General features: G+C 29.8%; 2 protein-coding genes across 2 annotated transcripts in view; one reads left to right on the top strand and one right to left on the bottom strand.

Annotated features, from left to right (window-relative positions):
- Positions 1-20,386, bottom strand: part of brn (beta-1,3-galactosyltransferase brn) — a 435,255-nt gene that overhangs the window by 99,442 nt on the left and 315,427 nt on the right. The window lies entirely within an intron of this gene.
- Positions 12,113-20,386, top strand: part of Fife (regulating synaptic membrane exocytosis protein fife) — a 188,157-nt gene continuing 179,883 nt past the window's right edge. Inside the window, exon 1 of the mRNA XM_088259890.1 lies at positions 12,113-12,348. The gene's annotated coding sequence lies outside the window, so the exon portion shown is untranslated. The remainder of the gene's footprint in view (positions 12,349-20,386) is intronic.

Raw genomic sequence — 20,386 nt, forward strand, 5'->3', positions numbered from 1 at the left:
TAGGAATCCGTAGAAACACGTGCCACAATAGATTTTATGAAATGGTGATATTTACAAAAAAATAAAAAATAAAAACGCATAGATTTTACCACCGATTGACTGGGGAATCAATAAATGAAATACATTTATCATAAAGGGATTTTTAAATAACCTTTTTTGTAAATACTTTAAGATTTGAATATAAATATATTTTTTAGGATAGATTCACATTGTTACATATCTTTCTATGTGAAAAAATGAAATTTGAATTAAATTTTTTAGTTTTGAGTTTGAATATTTGATATACCATTTTTTTAATTATAAAAATTATCTGAATATAAAAGCGTAGAAATCCTTAATATTTTCGAACTATGCATCAAGTTTGAATATAACTCTTAAAATCTGCGAATAGCGCTGAAATTGCAGTCATATAGAGGGTTTTCATTGCAGCTTTGAATCATTTCGGACGGCGCAATTTTCAGTTAAATGGCAGCGAACCTTTATGAATGTGAACCGAATAGCGAACGACTTCAAAAACACTGAAAAAATCCTAATTATGCCCGATAATATTTTGCTGCAATGGGTTGAAAAAATATATACGTAGGGACGATATAATACAGGTACAGTATATCGAAAGGGTTAAGAGCTTCAAGTACTTGGGAGTATACGGAATGGAAATTTGCAGCCTACAAAAAAAAACTGAGAGTATGTTTGAAAGCTGTCAAGAGACTGGATTTATACTCGGTGAAGACCAAATACTACCTATATGATGACTGCATCGCTCGTGTTTCTTTATATGGTTGTGAGATATGACACCTTACAAGGGCCCAGAGCAGCCATATATTAAGCATAGAGAATGGATGCCTGCGAAGAATTTTAGGCGTGCGGTGGTTTGATTTCGTGAGGAACGAAAAAATATAAGACGCAATAACTCTGTCTATCTAATGTCTCTGACAACAACTCTGTCTGTTTTTATAGGTCTAAATAAAGGCGATTCAGTTGGCTCAACTCTGTCTCTCTTTAACAGTTTAAATAAAAGGCGATTCAGTTGGTTCAACTATGTCTGTCTCTGGCAACAACTCTGTCTGTCTTTAACAGTCTAAATAAAAGGTGATTCAGTTGGCTCAACTCTGTCTGTCTCTGGCAACAACCCTGTCCGTCTTTAACAGTCTTAATAAAGGCGATTTAGTTGGCTCAACTGTGTCTGTCTTTAACAGTCTCAATAAAGGCGATTAAGTTGGCTCAACTCTGTCTTTCACAGTCTTTATAAAGGCGATTCAGTTGGCTAGGCCGTGTGCTTCATATGCCTCCCGAGAGCCAAAATCAAGCTTGCCTCATTTACAAAGCATAAGCAGCCCAGGACGTCCACTGCTGACAATCCATTACCAGTTCACTTCAGGACACGGATCTTACTAGGAAAGATGCAAGGGTCTGAAGGCAGATTGTGGATTCCATATGCGCACATAAGGAGTGGATATGGTTAAGTAATAAGTGTCCGCGTTCGGTCCAGCGCAACTCGAATTTATCACCCTGAGACGCATACTGAATATTTCCCCTATAATTTTCCGTCGGATTCCCTGCAAAGTTCCGCACTAAATATGATACATCCTCCCAGCGGCTTACTTTGCCTCCGCCTCAGAGTATTACGTAAGACGCGCGTGATGAGATTAGGAACATGCACATACCGATGTGTTATACACATAATTTAAAACAAGAGATGGAAATTTTATTTATTGTTTCGGCATTAACTTTGTGGTAAGACATGTTACAATGATTAAAGAAAACACTTGTTTTTTACCACTTGAGTTTTAGTATAGACTACATGTTTCAGAAATTAAACTTTCATCATTCAGGTCTGTATAATAACTCTAGTTATGTTAATAGTTAATAGGTAAAAAACAAGTGTTTTCTTTAATCATTGTAAGAGATAGAAATGTAAAACATTGGAATCGAATATCTAACGTTTATATTCAAATACAAAAAAAAAAACAAATAATTATTTATTGATTTGGCGTCTTATTTGTAGAACTCTATTTTAATTTAAACATTGATTTTTAAATCAAACACATTTTTTTTGAGTATACTATGCTGTATTTTATTATAAAACACATAAAAATTAAAATTGTTACAATTGATAAATATCAGATGTTGGTTTTTTAGCTAATAAATTAATATGATAAATCTTCTCCTCTTCTACATTCATGCGTCTCCATATATAAACCCGCCGATTAACTCTATCGATCAACCCTCCTAATCTGACCACTTAAAAGTACATTCAACTCTTAATTGCGTCAAGATTCTTGCGGTCTTCCTCTGTTACTATTTCAAAATACATTTGCTTCATAAAAAGAAGACACTTACATTAAAAACACTTCTATTATTAAACGAAAAAACTTTTGAATTTATTAATGTAAACATGTCTAGTTTCAGATGAGATCTATTTTTCCCATCGAAATGTGAAAATATAAACTGGTGATGAGAATACCTGTAGTTGTCGTTACTTGTATTGTTCACATGAATAAACTCAAAAATGTTTTTTTACAGAAGCACTATTTTTTAATTTAAATTATCTTATTATTATAAACTTATGTCAAATCAATAAATATTATACGTATAAATGGATAGATACCACCACAAAATAACAACCGAATCCATTTATAAAGTCACTATTCATATAATGTAAGAATTAAAAATCATTAAATCACATGGTTATAAAATATTTTGTAAATGAAATACGAATATTACGAATTTACGAAAATACAAATTCAAACTGTATTCGTAAAGAAATACGTCCAATGTCTTTATTGTAAAAATATCAATGAATAATAAATAAAAAGTATTTCCCTAAATTATTGATTTTGTGAAATTGCTTTTTCCGGCATTTTATTCTCCTGAATTTACCGAAAAGGAAAACCAATAAATGTTTGATGCGAGTTATCTTATGCTGATGGAAATTTCCATAATCTTACACTATTAATATTCAATGTGTTTATCGAGTCGAGCTTCGTCATATTAATCATAAAATATTAATATTATGCCCTACCCTGAATAGGGTTTTTCAAAGTTTGTCCGATGAATTATATAAAATAAATATAAAATAAAATAATATTAAAATACCTACAACATTTTGAGTGTGTCCAAATACTTGTTCACAAAATCTGGATTATCTCCAATTACAGGAGTTATTTTCATATTATTTTTTGACATCTCATCAAAGATGAAGAAGAATATGGAAGTCTGGGCATTTACGGGGCTTACGACCGTCATAGGCTGGTTTAAGTGATCACTTTACACACGTGTAACATTCACCAATTCTACCCATTATTGACAACCACACTGCTCAAATTCTTGGAAGTTCTATTTATATGAACCAATTTAGAAACCTTGTTCATGAATCACTAAAACTTCACTAGAGACATCTATTGGTGAGATGTAAAGAAGCTTTTTATTAAGCAGAAACTCTTATATTAGTGTGTGAGATCCGAATCCCGGATTATAAAATACCTAACTTGTTTTGTTGGCACGTTTTGTATATAAGGGTGGCACGAAATTTATCAGAAGATGTTATAATTTGTGCAAATGGCGTCCGTCAATCAAGTTTGACATTTCGCTCACTCCTTTCAACAACGTCACATATAACAAAAAAAACTTGATTTTTCAGGAGATCATTTAAAAAAAAAAAATAAAATGTATTTAAAATAATACATTTTACAAAATACATTTTATATCTAGCCACTTATTGAACTTGTTACTGTGCAACAGATCTTTTTAGGTAACCTGAATGTTTTTTTTCCATTTTGAAATATTTACTATATTAAAAAAAATAATTAAACAATACCTTTTCTTCAAAATGCAAAAACAACACTTCCTGCCCTGTAGCGGGTAAATATTTAGTTAAAAATATACCGCTTTTGCTGGGATATAGTATATTTTCTGGACATTCCGAAAATATGCAGAACTGGAAATTGACGATTTTTGATGTATGACGTTGTTGAAAGGAGTGAGCGATTTGTGAACTAGACAGCTATCGTAAACGAACAAATTCAGGGTGGCGAAAGATTTATCATTCAATTTTGTTTATGAATAACGGTTTAAATTAATAAAAAAATAATGATTTTTAAACTTAGTACACATTTTTGCCCGTTTCATCAACCTGATTGTATACTGCAGCTGTATACAAACAGATGTTTCGTTCACGATTATCAAATATGTTAAATTATTACATCTTCCGACAGTTTGATAAGTTTGACAATTTTACGATGTTGGGTTATTTCACCCCAAAAATTATTGAAAATAACATTATAGCAAACGTAGTTGTCAATTTTCTACTTTCAGCAATTTTATTTATAGATTTTTACATGGCATTTCAACTACGTTCCACACTAAAATTAAGAAGTCCCTCTCCAAGCACAAGAAATTTGTCTCTTTTTTGGAGAGAAACAACGTAATTGGTATTAAGATATCGCTCACTCCTTTCAACAACGTGATATTTCAAAAATCGTCAATTATCAGTTATGCATGTTTTCGGAACGCTCAGAAAATGTATGTACTATATCCCAACAAAGGTGGCATACTTTTAACTTAATATTTACCCGCTACAGGGCAGAAAGTGTTATTTTTGCATTTTGAAGAAAAGGTATTGTTTAATATTTTTTTTTAAATAAGCAAAATATTTTTCAAATGGAGAAAAAACCTTCAGGTTTTACCTTAAAAGATTTGTTGCACAGTAAAAAGTTCAATAAGTGGCTCTATATTTATTTTTAATACATTTCATTATATTTTTAAACTTTAAAAACGATTTCCTGAAAAATCAGTTTTTTTTAAATATATGACGTTGTTGAAAGGGGTGAGCGATATGTTAAAATGTCCAGCTAATAAATTAAATAATAATAACTTTTTATGACTTTCCTCTACGCCCTACGCTGAATTTCGTCATTTGTTTTTTCAGTACGTTTTCTTTGGTGTGATCACAAAGTCACAGTAATTTCGGTCCAATTTCACACGTTTCAAAAGCAGAATAGTAGTTTTCACCTATTTTCTATTTTCCGTGCAATGTTTTCCTGTACCTAAAAGTTTTTTTGAGTTCACTATTGTTCTCTTTGTGTAAATAAATCTTGACTTTTTCTGTTTTACGACTTCCTACTGAATTGTTAACTGAAATTCACCCCAGATGTATTCGACACTTTTTCCCCGAAATAGTATTTTTAAGAAATCTATAATATTTGTCAAAGATAAGATTCCACAGCAACTTTTACCGAACTTAATAAATAGTAAATTTGTTATCCTTTCGAATATAAAATATTAATTCACTCGTCCTAATTTACAATATGTGGTCAGCGTTGCAGATCTTTTATGTCACAAATTACAAGAAACTTTATGTAAATATAAAAATCAAACATTTGTAAACGACCACTTTTTGTTTCGACTAGTTTCGACAACTTGTGAAAATACAATATTTTTTTGTATATTTTCTGTGCGTTTTTTTCTTTTGTGTATTTTTATTTATCGATATCTATAGCTACAAGTTGCTGCGACTCAGTTAGAGCTGGTAGGCAATAAATAAAATAGAAAGCACATATTGCTAATATATATTATATTGAAAATCTATTAAACACCAATGAAATCGAAAACATTCAAAATGCTAAGTAAAAGCAGCTATTAAAAAGCACGCTATCGCTTTAAGCGATGTTTAATATTGCGTGTGTAGCTATTACTTTCAACAGATGGCGCTGCCTTTACAGTTTTTTTTTTTTCGAAAACAAGATTCAAGGTTTTAAACAATCGAATATTTCCTTTACAATTTACTTAGATAAATTAAAACACGCTTCTTAGAATACAACGTTTCGTCAAAATTACAAAGCAATTTTCGAATGGCTTTAGAAAATTAAAGATTTTGAATAAACCAACGTTAACAAACTTTTTTTTTAATATTTAAAAATAAAATAAACATATAAAAAAGTTAATATATTATATTGTAACTACCATTAATCCGAATTTCAAATACAAATTATGTATGATTCGTTACTGAAAATAATTACACCTCTATTTCGTTTTATAAGGACCCGAGTAATGATATAATTACTGACTACAAAGGAGGCATTTTCGGTAATAATATTTAATTATATGTTCTGTTGTATCGAAATAATTCTCCACATTCGGGAGATAATTATGTTGCTGACGGATCTAATATATACCATAATTATTACATAATTAACCATTTTTTATTAAAATTAGAAGATGCAAAAATAAAAGATTAATATTCTTTTTAGTAACGTTTTTATTGGAATGGTAAATATTGAAAGAATATTCACGTACATGCATTTTTAAAAAAAATTCATTAATTAAAAAAAAAACAAATATTCGTACATAAACATACATATAATACATATTTAGATACATTAATAATAATTAATTCATATTCCTTATCAATATTTTTATGCGGAGACCCAACAAGTAACCTTACGTGTCTCATCGGCGTATCGAGTTCTTTTTACTTTAACACACAAAGTGAAGGTGAACCGCCCTCCGCTTCAGGTACCAGTCCAAGGTAATATTTAATATATACTAGTTATAATTATATTAAATATATATTAGAGTATTAGAGTGAAATATCACTTTTATTTATGTGAACTCCCTGGAATTGAACCCGGGACCTCCAGTATCGTAGCCGATACGAAACACGCTGACCATTACACCACGGGAGCAGACATATGTATATTTGTATATATATTTTATTCCAGCTTCATATTTATGTGTGACTTTCTTCTGCATTTTGTTACTTTTTTTCTTCATAAAGTTAAAAAATAAATGTGTATTTTAAAAAAAATGTAGGTATTCTCAATACAATATCATCATTCTAAAAATAACTTGAATTCTAAATGGATTAAAATAAAGCACCTTTTTGTAAAACTCTGTCTCGTATATTTTAAATTTCATTACTTTTAAGTCTTCTTATTTTATTAAGAACTGTAAGTTCTAATCTTCAAAAAAGTTATTTTCATTCATTTAACGAATTTCTATAGTCCCAATATAGAAGATTGTATTACAATTCATAAGTAATTGAGATCATATTGAAATTTCCACAGAATTCTCTATATACCTCGTGTGAGATGAAACACGTGTCAAGTGTAAATTATAACGCACCAATGAAGCTTTATTCACAAAGGTATAAAAATAATGAGTTTCAACATTAAAAGTCTCCTTAAATTAGGGTTACCACCTTTTTCCAATACCCAGTTGGGACCTTTTCATGATTTTTTTTTGCCAATTTTAAGGAATATGATTATCATGGCATTAAATTGCTTAAGAGTCATCGCATATAATTGAATATAACTTATCTTACGGATGTTTTTTTATCAATTTCGTTGACAATTTTTTATTAATATGTACGAAACAGTTATTCTTGAAATTCTACTTGATTTAATAGTCACAAGAAAAAATAATTAAATAAACAATATTTATAAAAAAACACTTTTATTTTTCGCATCACATGTTACAACTTTCTTTTTAAAATTAAGTACAAACTACAGAGGATTATCTTAGACTACCTGGACCAAATTATCTTTAAAATGAGATAAGCGGAGTAGAGATAGAGACGGGTAGAGACTGATCATGAATGAAGCAAACCAATCGTCACAAAGATTGTAACCTACGAAAAAGAAGAAAAATTACGAGAAAATTTAATTTACTTTCGTGATTTAGATTCACCATGTTTTCACTAACTATTGAGATATTTTCAGGGTCATCGAGACATCAGGACGCTACTGTTAATTTTTATACATATCGCTCACTCCTTTCAAGAACGTCAAATATAAAGAAATCGACAATTTTCAGTTTTCGAAATGCCCAGAAAATGCATGTTTTCGGAATGCCCAGAAAATGTACTATATCAAATGCGGCATATTTTTAACTTAATATTTACCCGCTACAGGGCAGAAAGTGTTGTTTTTGCATTTTGAAGAAAATGTATGGTTTAATAATTTTTTAAATACACTAAATATTTTTCAAACGGAGTAAAGAGTTCAATAAGTGGCTTGATATTAATTTTCATTATATTTTTAAACTCTAAAAACGGTCTCCTGAAAAATCAAGTTTTTTTTTATTTATGACGTTGTTGAAAGGAGTGAGCGATGTCTCGATGTATATGGTCGAATGGCAACCCTAGTTTAAAGTGAGTAGGTAGATACTTTCAAAGTTCTGCTGAAAAGAATTTTGTTTTCAATATACATTTGTGTCTTCTATAAAAGAAACGCTTTCTTTTTGAGACGGAATAAAATATTAATCTTCTAAAAGTATTTTCAGACGAAAAATCAATGTGCTTTCGAGTGAAAAAAAAACTCGCAAACTGTTGAATTATTTTTTCCAGACAAACACTAAGTTTGTTGAGAGAATCGTCAACGAAAGTAAACTTAAGAGAATTCAATTGTGCCTAGTACTCATCCACAAAGTCATATTAGAAAAATAAAAAAATAAAAAAAAACAAAATTTAAAACGATAGGGCGATATGTGTCTTAAAAAAAGATATCAGCTTTTGCGTAGGTCATATGAATAAAACTTGCAAGGTAATATTTTTTTGATACTTAAATTAATTTATAAATTTATTTTACACTTGTTTGACTCGAGCGTCTTGGAAAACATGCCTTTTAAAACCATCATGTTCCAACTTTGAAAAGTCACAGAGCCATTATAACAACGCCTAAAGACGACGGGGATGTTTTTGACATCTCAACATAGACGAAGAAGAATATGGAAGTCTGGGTATTAACAGGGCTTATGGCCTGTCATATACGTCAACATTCACCAATCTACCCATGATTAACTGCATACCATATATCATGAACATCGTGACACTGTACATGTGAGTTCACTAGAGCAATCTAAAATTGAATAAGAAAACTTTAATTTAGCAGAGACCCTTTTATTTATATGTACTCGTATGTAAGATGCTAAACGGATTATTTTATTTACAACATTTTGAATGTGTCAAAATACTTCACAAATGTGTGCATCTCCACTTAGTTGTTATTTTTACATTTTTGACATCTTTATATAGATGAAGAAAAATATTCTTTATCTATTTTGAGATGACTTCAACTTTAATAACAGCCTTGAAGAAGTAGCACATAAAGATTTTTATGTGAAGTGAAAGATAAAAAATAAAATTCCGAAATTTGAGTAGTGTGCTTGTCAATCATTGAGAATGGTTAATGCTACACGTGTGTTAAGTGACCACTTAAACCAGCTTATGACAGGGCATAGGCCCTGTAAATGCTTAAATTTATATTATTATTTTTATTATTATCCATATTCTTATTAGATTATCCATATACTTCTTCATCTTTGTCAAGATAAACATCTTGACAATATGCATTTAGGTTAAAGTATTTTTGATATTATTTTTTTGTAACAAATCTTTTTTTAAATAAAATTTATTAATCAAAAGTTTTTAAAAACACAAAAAAATATTTACAGAGATTCTCCAGTTACAAATTAAAATCTTTCTGTAAGGGTAAAAAGTATAATTTTATTTATTTTTTGACATTTTTCTCTTAGAACTCGAATAAATATTTCAGTCTTTATTTAAAGGGGTGTTTAATTAATTGAAACCAACCCTTTAATTGAAATGGTAATTAATTCAAATTAATTATTCAGGGTTGAAAAAGATCAATGAATTCAGCATTTCCAATTTGGTTCTTACTTTCGTTTGAAAATATACCCACTTGATTAAATGAAAACATTTTATCGCTATTCTGAGTGAAGATTGTCATATTATTTTTTGACATTTCACCAAAGATGACGAAGAGTATGGAAGTTAGGGTATTTACTGGGCTTACGACCGTCATAGGCTGGTTTAAGTGATCACTTTACTCACGTGTAACATTCACCAATTCTACCCATTATTGACATACACACTATTCAAATTCTTGGAAGTTCTATATGCATGAACCAATTCAGAAACATTGTTATTGAATCACTGGAGTTTCTCAACAAATAATCTTTGACCCAATTTCCATAGAAAAACTTTTGCATTTCATTCAAGCAATTGAACAAATTTTCAAAGATATGACGGATGAAATATCAAATGTTTAAGAAACTTATCCGACTTTTCAAAAGTAAACCAGTATTTAGAGAGATAACACGACTCCCAGTAATACTGTTGTTTTGGCTTATGTAGATAGTTGATTTATTTTGCGACTTATTTATTAATCTTGCAAGATCACATTGAATTAAATTAATTGAAAATAGTTGCAGAAGTTTTTTTGAAAATTTGCAGCCTTAATTTAACTTCTTCAAGTCTCATTTATATTTGCATGCAAATTCATAGCGCGCTTTCGCCAAATTCTCTCGCGATTCAATAGTACTCGTTTGCCAACCTTTGGGGTGACCGGACTTTTCAGTTTCTCTTTCAATCTTGAAACAGCTCCTGAAACTATTAAAATCGACCGCTGAAGTTTTGATACACGAGTGATAATTATTTAATTTGTTTGTAAGAGTTTGAAATGAATTTATTCATTTTTTATTTCTTTTAAATATGCTTCTTATGCCTATTTATTAAAACTGTTTATTGTTTTTATATTTTGCCACGTATAAGTTTTGATTATTTAAATATCTTTTTTGTAACTTTATTATTTGTGTTCCAGTCTTGTTAACTTAATCCCATATTGCAAAATAAGAAATAGAAATTACTCATCAGGAATATATATCGCTCACTCCTTTCAAGAACGTCATAAATCAAAAATCGACAATTTTCAGATGTGCATATTTTCGGAATGCCCAAAAAATGTACTATATCCCAGCAAAAGAGGAATATTTTTAACTTATTATTTACCCTCTACAGGGCAGAAAATGTTGTTTTTGCATTTTGAAGAAAAGGTATTGTTTAATTATTTTTTTTAAATATACTAAATATTTTTCAAATGGAGAAAAAACCTTCAGGTTTTACCTAAAAAGATCTGTTGCATAGTAAAAAGTTCAATAAGTGGCTTGATATTTATTTTTCACACATTGTGTTATACTTTTAAACTTTAAAAACGTCCTCCTGAAAAATCAAGTTTTTTGATTTATGACGTTCTTGAAAGGAGTAAGCGATATATGACTTATGTATGTAATATGTTTTGAAAAATAAATAAATAAAAATTAGAGTACCGCTCAAGATATTGTGAGAATGTTGCAAATACTCATTGTTTGTGTTTATAAGGCACGTGAAAATACAGCTCCGTTTTTATGTGATTTATACACATCAACAAGATTCATGGAATGGACTAGAATACTACTCTAGAGGTCGTCAGATTGTTGCAAATACACATTTATTTTATTTACGAGGCTCATGAAAATACAATTATTATGGAATTTACACATATTCATTAACAGGATCGTCAAATGAACTAGATTACTCAAAAGATCGTGAGAATGTTGCAAACATTGTTTCTATTTACGAGGGTCGTTAAAATACAACTTTTAATTTGATTTACACATATCAACGATGAAATGATAAGATCGATGGAATGAACTAGAATACCGCTCAAGATGTCATAAGAATGTTGCGAATACACATTGCTTTTATTTACGAGGCTCGTGAGGATATAGATCCGTTTTTATGAGATTTACATATATCAACAGGATTGATGGAATGAACTAGAATACTACTCAAGAGGTTGTTGTAAATATACATTATTCCTGTTTACGAGATTTACGTTTATCAACACGATTCATTGAATGAACTAGAATACTATTAAAGAAGTCATGAGAATATTTCAAATACACATCGTTTCTGTTTATAAGGGTCGTAAAAATACAAGATAACACTGCGTTTATATTATGCGGTGCCTTATACACCATTGGTTTGCGGATAAGGGTTTGAAGAAGAACGAAGAAAATGCAAATTTGTTTGCATGAAATTTACGCATATCAACAGTATTCCTTGAACATGTCGTATATTGTACCTTGAGGCGATAACGGGATATGAGAGAGATCCTGATTGAACCTGGACTGCACTATGAGCACCGCGGAAGCCCGTCTCTCCTTGAATGAGTGTAACCCTAGGAGCATCCGGGCGCGGGAGGGGTGGGTTCTAGGGCAGCGGAGGCGGCGCGGGGCGCGGGGGGGACTTCACTTGTTACTCTGCCCGGGCAGCAACAGTCTACCGGCGGCGCGGCAGCGGTACGCGCGCGACAGGACAGCTGCAGCCCTCGACTCGCGCCAACTTACGCACCCTCGCGAGCTTTCAGCTCCTGAAAAGTGCCCCTATTTGTGGATCGAATCAGTGAAAACATTTTTCAGAAATATCTCTCTCGTCTACAGTGTAATATCGCAAATATTTTTTTTAAGATTTCGAAAAATATTGTGCGTTTTAAATTCCAGTGACAGAAGGTATATTTTTTTCAGCATATTTATTTTCTTCATCTACGTTTGTAATAACAAACAAATATTTTAAAAATTATCTTACTGACTAGCTATCATGCTGCTTCTCTATAGGAATAAGCAGAGAGAATAGCATCCCATACCACTCTTTTTTCAAACATTCTTCGCTTTTCTTACATTCTTGCATATATCTTCATACATGTCTGCCGATTATTTTGATTCTGATTTGACCACTATAACATATTTGAAAAATTCGAACATGCGAAGTTATCTTTAGTCTTTTTCTGCTAGAACTTCAAACGACATTCACCTAATTAATCTGTTTTACCGTTCTTTCTTCATTCATTTGTTCACATGCCCAAACAATCTCAATCCACCTCTTTTTGTCGATAATGCTTATCTCAGCCTTGCATTCTTTCCTTATTTCACACCTATCATATTATATATTTTGTCACACATTCGTCTGAGAGATCGCATTTTAACTGGATGCAGTCTAATTTCATCCTTCTTTTGCCAACTCCATGCTTCACTTCCAAACATCAGGGTTGGTACCAGGGCTCCGTCATGTACTGGCAGTTTAGCTTTCGCTGTTCAGTGCGCCATTAATTCTGTGCACAGCGTCCTTTATGTCTTTATTAATAACAATGTATTTTAACGGTAAAACAAATTTATGAGGCAAATGTTAGTGGGAAAAGAAGCAGAGGAAGACCGAGAAAAACATGGCACGATCAGGTATGCCAAATACTTGAAAGTGGTCAGGTTAGGAGTCGTAACAATCGGCGGGTATGTATGAGGAGATGCATGAACTTGGAAGAGGCGAAGAATGTTTGCAAGGACAGAGTGGTGTGGCGCTCTATTCTCTCTGCATATCCCTGCGGGGAAGCGGCGTGACGGTTAGTTAGTTTATGTATTTTAATAAATAATTATACATTTGAATATTTATGTTGTTTTAGTATTAATGTTTTCTTTGTGTTTTAAGTAAATATTTGTTTTTATTAATGCTTTTATTAAGTTTAATAAAACAATACTTTTAATATATTATTGACGTATGTCAGTAACGCTGAGTCGTAAATGACGCCATTATCTGTAATAATACGATAATGCTCAATATCTTCCGAAATAATAGCCATTGTGTGACAATTCTAAATATATTACCCTTATAAATACATAATATAATAAACACTAGAATAAAATTTATTTGTTATTTTTTTAAAGGGATATAAAATAAGTAGTTTTAACTGCAAAACATTCGTTTTCAAACTTGATGTTTGTTAAAATAAATACGTTTTTAATTAATAATAGCAAATAAATTTTTACTGGATAATTGATTCTGATTTTAAAAGTCGTGTTATTAAATTGTTATAACTTTTTACTTGATTAATTTATATTTTCATTGATTTTTTAAAAACATATACATACATATGAAGAACTAATAATCCCAAATGATATTTTCTCCTCCAGACGTTTCGGTTACCATAATCAGACCATACTCAAGACGTTTTGCTACTAATTCTTGATGTTAGTCAAATTAAATTAAGCATTTTTAAAAAGGAATAAAATGACTGCGAAGCCTCTACTTTTAGAGGCTCGTCTGCAGGTAGGATAGTAAGGATAGGAAAAGTAAATGTAAAATATACGTCACAAACACCCAGACTTTTTAAAAATAAATCTTTCTTGAATTTATAATGCAACTGGTGGGAATCGAACGCTACCCCAGTGTCGTAGTCGAGCGACTACCCAACTACGCTACGGTGCCTGAAGTTAAAATTAAAATATAAATTTGAACTTTCAAAATTAAATTATGTTTTTAAGCATTTACTTATGCAAAAAAAAATTTGAATAACTCTCACAAATTGTTTTGAAAAACTCAAAAAAATATTTTTCTTGTGTATCGTTGCTTAATACTATATCGGTCATATTAAAAATATCATTTTTTGTTTCTTTCATATATACAGAACCGATGGTTCATAGGTTACTGCATTAGGTAATGTGGAATTTTCACGGTCGTAATTTGTTGTGCACTGCAGTAGAAGTATTAGGTATTAGTCCTGTTTAATGATCCCTAATATGAGTAGTGACCCCGTCGGGAACCGGACCCTAGAATCATACGTGCTAATTAATATAATACTACACGGTGGTGGACTATAAATGCAATTAACTGAAATTAATCGTTTTCAAATAAACAATGAATATAAAGTTGGTGTTTTTTCAATTTATTTTTATTTAATTATTTAGCAAAAAAAATATCCATGAAAAAATTAATAAAAATATTCTTTTATTTAAAATTTTCAATCTCCTATAGTTATTCACCGATTACTTTGAATTCTTGAGTTAACTTAGGAATTGAAGACGCACTTGTTTCTATGTATTTTTTCGTTTCTATTTAATAAGACTGAGCCATAGGTCGGGAACAGTTAATTATTAATTTAAAAAAAAATGTTTTAAAAGCTTTATTTTTTCATTTGTATTTCAGTTTATTTTTTAATTTATCACCTGATTCAAGCGAAGTTATTATAAGGCAATAACGTTTCTCACTTGAAATATATTGTTACTTTATTCGTTGTTTTAAATTATTATACGTCATGATATGACTATTTGATATTATATAAGGTAACATACACATATAAGTTTATCATCGACTGTTAAATGATGTGGTTTGAATTGTCGTATACATTTATAATAGAGTTTTGAAGTCTTGATGAATTTTTCGAATAAAAAAATATATTCTTAAAGGACAAGCTCTAGTTCTTTTAAAAAATTGATAATTTAAAGAGGTCTTTGAATTTTTTACGATAAATTTAACTCAACAATTTAATGTCATATATAAATTTGATAGTAGATATACCACTCCATTTAACTAAAATTAGAAGTCTTTTGGATCATGGCAAAAAAATAATCATAAAAAATTGTGTTATTCGTATTTATCCAGCCCAGAATAAAATCAGATAAATTATCTTAAAAATGCTATCGGAAATCTCAATACATTAAAATACTGCATCATAATTGCATTGTCTGCCAAGGTAGTGGTAAGATTTAAGGCTTACATGGATGACGTCCCAGGTTAAATTTCTGACGTATTCTAATCAAATACAGTCAATCTACCATTTAGAAATGTTTTCTCAATTACTAATATTAAACAGAGAACTTGGAGCATATTTTTCGTGTATTTTGCGGTCTACGAGTACAAAGCGAACACAAAATTCTATTTAACGTTGTTTTGAGATTCGTCTACGATAATATCTATAAAGAATTTTTGCTTCAAAGCATGCAATAATGTAAACTTAGTGTTCAAAACTAAGTAACTATTTTTATCACAATGTTTTGTTTTTTCAAACTGCTGTACATAGATTTGTATATTATGTCAGCAATTTTAGTTTTCTAGGTGTATAATGGTAGACTTCTAACACATTTCGATTTTAAGTGATAACGTCATACTGAAAGAAATGTGAAAAACGTGTTACAAAAATATTTAAGGGTCCAATTCAACATAATTCTTAAGAATGTTATCCAGATATATTTCATTTCATACTTCAATTAAACATATTATTATCAGGATTTTTAACATAAAGCCTTTTTTGCTTTGCCAACGATAAAAGTTTTATCGAAGAATACCATGGAAGGTAATAATATATTTAACCACTTAAGTGCTAATTTTTTTTAGATTTTCTGAGAAAAATGCTAAAGCAATATCAATTTGAAGCAAAATTATTTTTAAGGCACATACACATACATGAAATAATGAAAATAAATTAAAAATAATATCCAAATATTTTATTTATTTCTGAAAATTAAAATTTATTGTGTTACAAAAAAAGTAGCTTTGTTACAATATCAATAACAATTTTTTGTTTAATCTATAAAAAAGTACAAAAAACAGAACATACACCAAACACATCCCTCCTACAGCGTATAAATGAGCCCTGTTTGTTATTTTCCCTATTCGTCCATATTACTGCACAGAACACACTGCCTTAACCTTACTCCCTGGTATTTTTTTCAACCCAAAACACTACATTGACTCTATAAGGGATGCAACGTCAATTTTACAATAAAGATAAAGAAACGCTTTTTTTAAATTTATTTAAATTGTAAAATAATGTAAATAATTTATAAAAATCACGTACGCTGCGACATAACTACTAAGATTGACTGCAAAAACACACTCGCGCCAGAGTCAAAAACTCGATCCTTAGCAATTTTAGTATTTTAAGGTAGAAAATTCGACTCTCAGAACTATAAAGGTTAACTTCCATATTAACATAATATAGAGGTTCAACTTTTTGTTTTTCTATTAACTTTTATTAAAAGGCTTCATTAATATAATTTTCAAACGGCTATTCGTTTGATATTAAAATCATACTACAGTTTTAATTTTAGTTTCTACGATTCTCCAGTAATATGATCTAGCTTAAAGCGGAGTTAGAAAGTATTACTAGGGTTGAGCTTTTGAATAAAATAAGCATTAAAAATATTATTTTCTGTTCATTTTTAAGATTATAAAAAAGAGAATTAAATTACAAAAAGGAAAAAATCAAATTAATGAGAATCTTGTGATATTTCGGTTTTATTTTTATTTAAAAAAAATCTGGTCACTTTATAGATAAGTCGATTGCAAATATTTTAGTTTGTCTCTTTTCTAAAAAGCATTCACATAAAATTTTAAATTTTAAGATTAATTCTATTGATCAAATTAATTAATTATTTCATTTGTGTAGTGGTAAGCGCGTTCGGCTACCATGCTGGAGGTCTCGTGATCAGTATACATTTAGAACATAATTGAATGTGATTATCATTGTGATATTTACTTAAGATTTCACCATGGATGATACAAAGGACTGATCGCTTTGCCTTCATTCATGCAATTAACGATCAATATTACACTGCATCGATACGATGTAGTGCTCTTAGCACCATTGGGTGCGGATAAGGGAAGGGAAGGATAAGGGAAGGGCGTAGTTGGGTAGACGCTCGATTGCGAAACTAGCGTGTGGGTTAGATTCCCGTCAAGCAAGAATCTAACCCACACGCCAGTTTCGCAATCGAGCGTCTACCCAACTACGCCACGACATATTTTTATGAAAATGCTTTTAATAACATAACAAAAACATTTTGGTATTAATACAAGATTTCTTAAAGAAAAGTAAACTTAATTGGGTTTTTAGGTTTTAACGTTATTCAAACTTAAAAATAAAATTTTATTTCATCAGTGTAAACATGAGTAGTTTTAAGAACAACATACATATGTTATCATCAACAAGTGATAATACAAAGTTTTTTTGTTGTTGTTGTTTGGGTTTTAAATATATATATATATATATATATATATATATATATATATATATATATATATATATATATATATATATATATATATATATATATATATATATATATATATATATATATATATATATATATATATATATATATATATATATATATATATATATATAATATTAAAAAAAAATAATGCTATAATATTAAGCAAATTTACGAGGAAAAATTATCTCCCATAATTTGTCACGAAAGAATTATTATTTTCATTGTTAAGTTTCATGTTGATGAACTGTGGTAGTCCGCATAGAATTAATCATAATTTTCTTGTCAACTGTCACATCCCTAAAGACTTTATGAACCCTAAAAGCTAAATTCACGAGGGTGGGTTTCATATTACACGGTTTAGGGACCCCTATCTCTGCGCCCTCAAAACTTTCGTCATTACACACAAATCTAAAAGATGATATTTGAATTCGTTCAAACTTATTGTTTAATTTGGTACTCGAATTAACGTTATATCCTTGTTATCACTTTTATGTCGGTGACATGTTTGTCGTTGAATTAGTTTGTTTAACTGACATAGTTTTGCATTGTTTTTTTTTTATATCTCAAAATAGATAAAGAAGAATATGGAAGTCTGGACATTTACAGGGTTTACGACCGTCATAGACTTCGTTCAATGATTACTTCACACACGTGTAACATTTACAGATTCTTCCCATGACTTACAACCACAGTCCTATTTTTATTAGTTCACAACAGCTATCTTTGTTTGAATACGAAAAGCTTTAATTAAGCGGAGACTTCATTTACATGCGAGGTCCGAATCTGGATTATATTCATATACTTGACAACCGCCTGAAAACATGGTTTTGCTGAATCGAAACATAGAAATTTGAAGCTTCCATTCGTAAAAAAAGAATATTATCTTTAGATATAAATGATTTAATTTTATTTATGACGTTCTAATACATTGAAGAATGCCAAAGTAGAAAGTGATAATGGACCGATTTATTTTTATTCGTACGTGTCAATTACCGCTGAAATAACTTAAAGCCATCCTGTGAAGTACAATAAAAAACGTGAAAAACTGTGGCAAATCAGTTTTCAATTGGACTGGCATCAACGTAACGTTTTTATGGAGTTAAAAACGTGTTCTTTTTTCTTGAGAAAACAAGAAATATACTGGCGAACAGGAGGAGAGAAATCTACAGCCACGGTAAGAAAACAATTATTTCTTAATAATTCATTCACACACCTTTAAAATATATATATATATATAAATATATATATATATATATATATATATATATATATATATATATATATATATATATATATATATATATATATATATATATATATATATATAATATATATATATATATATATATATATATATATATATATATATATATATATATATATATATATATATATATATATATATAAATATATTTCAAACATATTACATACATAAATTATATATACATATAATATTCCCGATGAGTAATTTCTATTTCTCATTTTGGGACATGGGATTAAGGTAAACAAGACTGGAACACAAATAATAAAGTAACAAAAAAGATTAAAAAAAAAAACTAATACTAATACATTGCAAAATATAAAAACAATAAACAGGCATAATAAATAGGCAGAAGAAGCATATTTAATAGAAAAAGATGAGAAAACACAAGGTAAGAATCATATTTAAAATAAACAAATGAGAAAATATAAAAAAATGAGAAAATATAAAAAGCATAAGGTAAAAACAAAATAAGAAAATATGACTAATCACTACATATATATCTTTCCATAAAGTTATTAAAGGGTTTTATTTTAAATATGTCAGGCAGCTGGTTAGTTTAAGTACTGGCAATATAATTTAAGGACCTTAATTATAATTATCCTCTTCTTCCTGACTTCATCCCAGCTTTGTAGACTACTGGGGTCAGCTTTCCTCGTCCTTTGGTTGTAGGTCCTTCTGTCTTGGACAAATTCACCTAGGCCATGCCTTCGTTTTTGCCTTCGATTCTTCCTCTTTTTCCTTTCAGCTACTGGTTGAATTCGGAGATGGGAAAACGTTTCACTTTTTCGTCTGAACTAGGCTAATTTGCACTTGTTCTAATTTTAACCCTTATCCGCAGGGTATTGCATCGTATTGATGCAGTATTATTTTGATCGTTACTTACATAAAAGCAAGGTGATCATCTGTGCGCTTCAGGGACCAGTCCAGGGCAATATTAAATAAATATTACATTGTAAAATCACTAATATTTATTTTCAACCCCCCCTAAAAATCGAATCTGGGACCTCTAGTACGGTAGCTAAATACCCTAACTATTACGCACTATCACGCCAAAAAAAAGTTTCACTTAATATATTAGTGTTTCGAAGTTTTCAATAAATTCTCGCTCTATGACCCCTCATTCTGTAAATAATTTTCCAATAAACTGATTAATTGCTACTCATAAATAAAGTGCTGATTAACTAACAAGTGTTGTTTAGATGAGCTTAAGAGGGGAGTACCAAAAAAATCAAAGTGCCTAAAAATATAATCCTTTCTTACATTAAGTCATTACACGAGATCTTAAAAATAATGTTTAAAGTGTCGCCAAATTGATAAAAAAATACTAACCTTACAAATTTGTTGAGAGTAAATTACTTTAAAACTGGCTTCATCACTCAAAATATTGTAACTTTTGAGAAAGACAGCTGTCGGAAATATTGTTATGATATGATGCATCAACACCATAATAATATTTCGTTA

Source organism: Brachycentrus maculatus, unplaced genomic scaffold (genome assembly GCF_059751285.1).
Source record: "Brachycentrus maculatus isolate JH-2025_06_01 unplaced genomic scaffold, ASM5975128v1 h1tg000121l, whole genome shotgun sequence".
Lineage (NCBI taxonomy): Eukaryota > Metazoa > Arthropoda > Insecta > Trichoptera > Brachycentridae > Brachycentrus > Brachycentrus maculatus.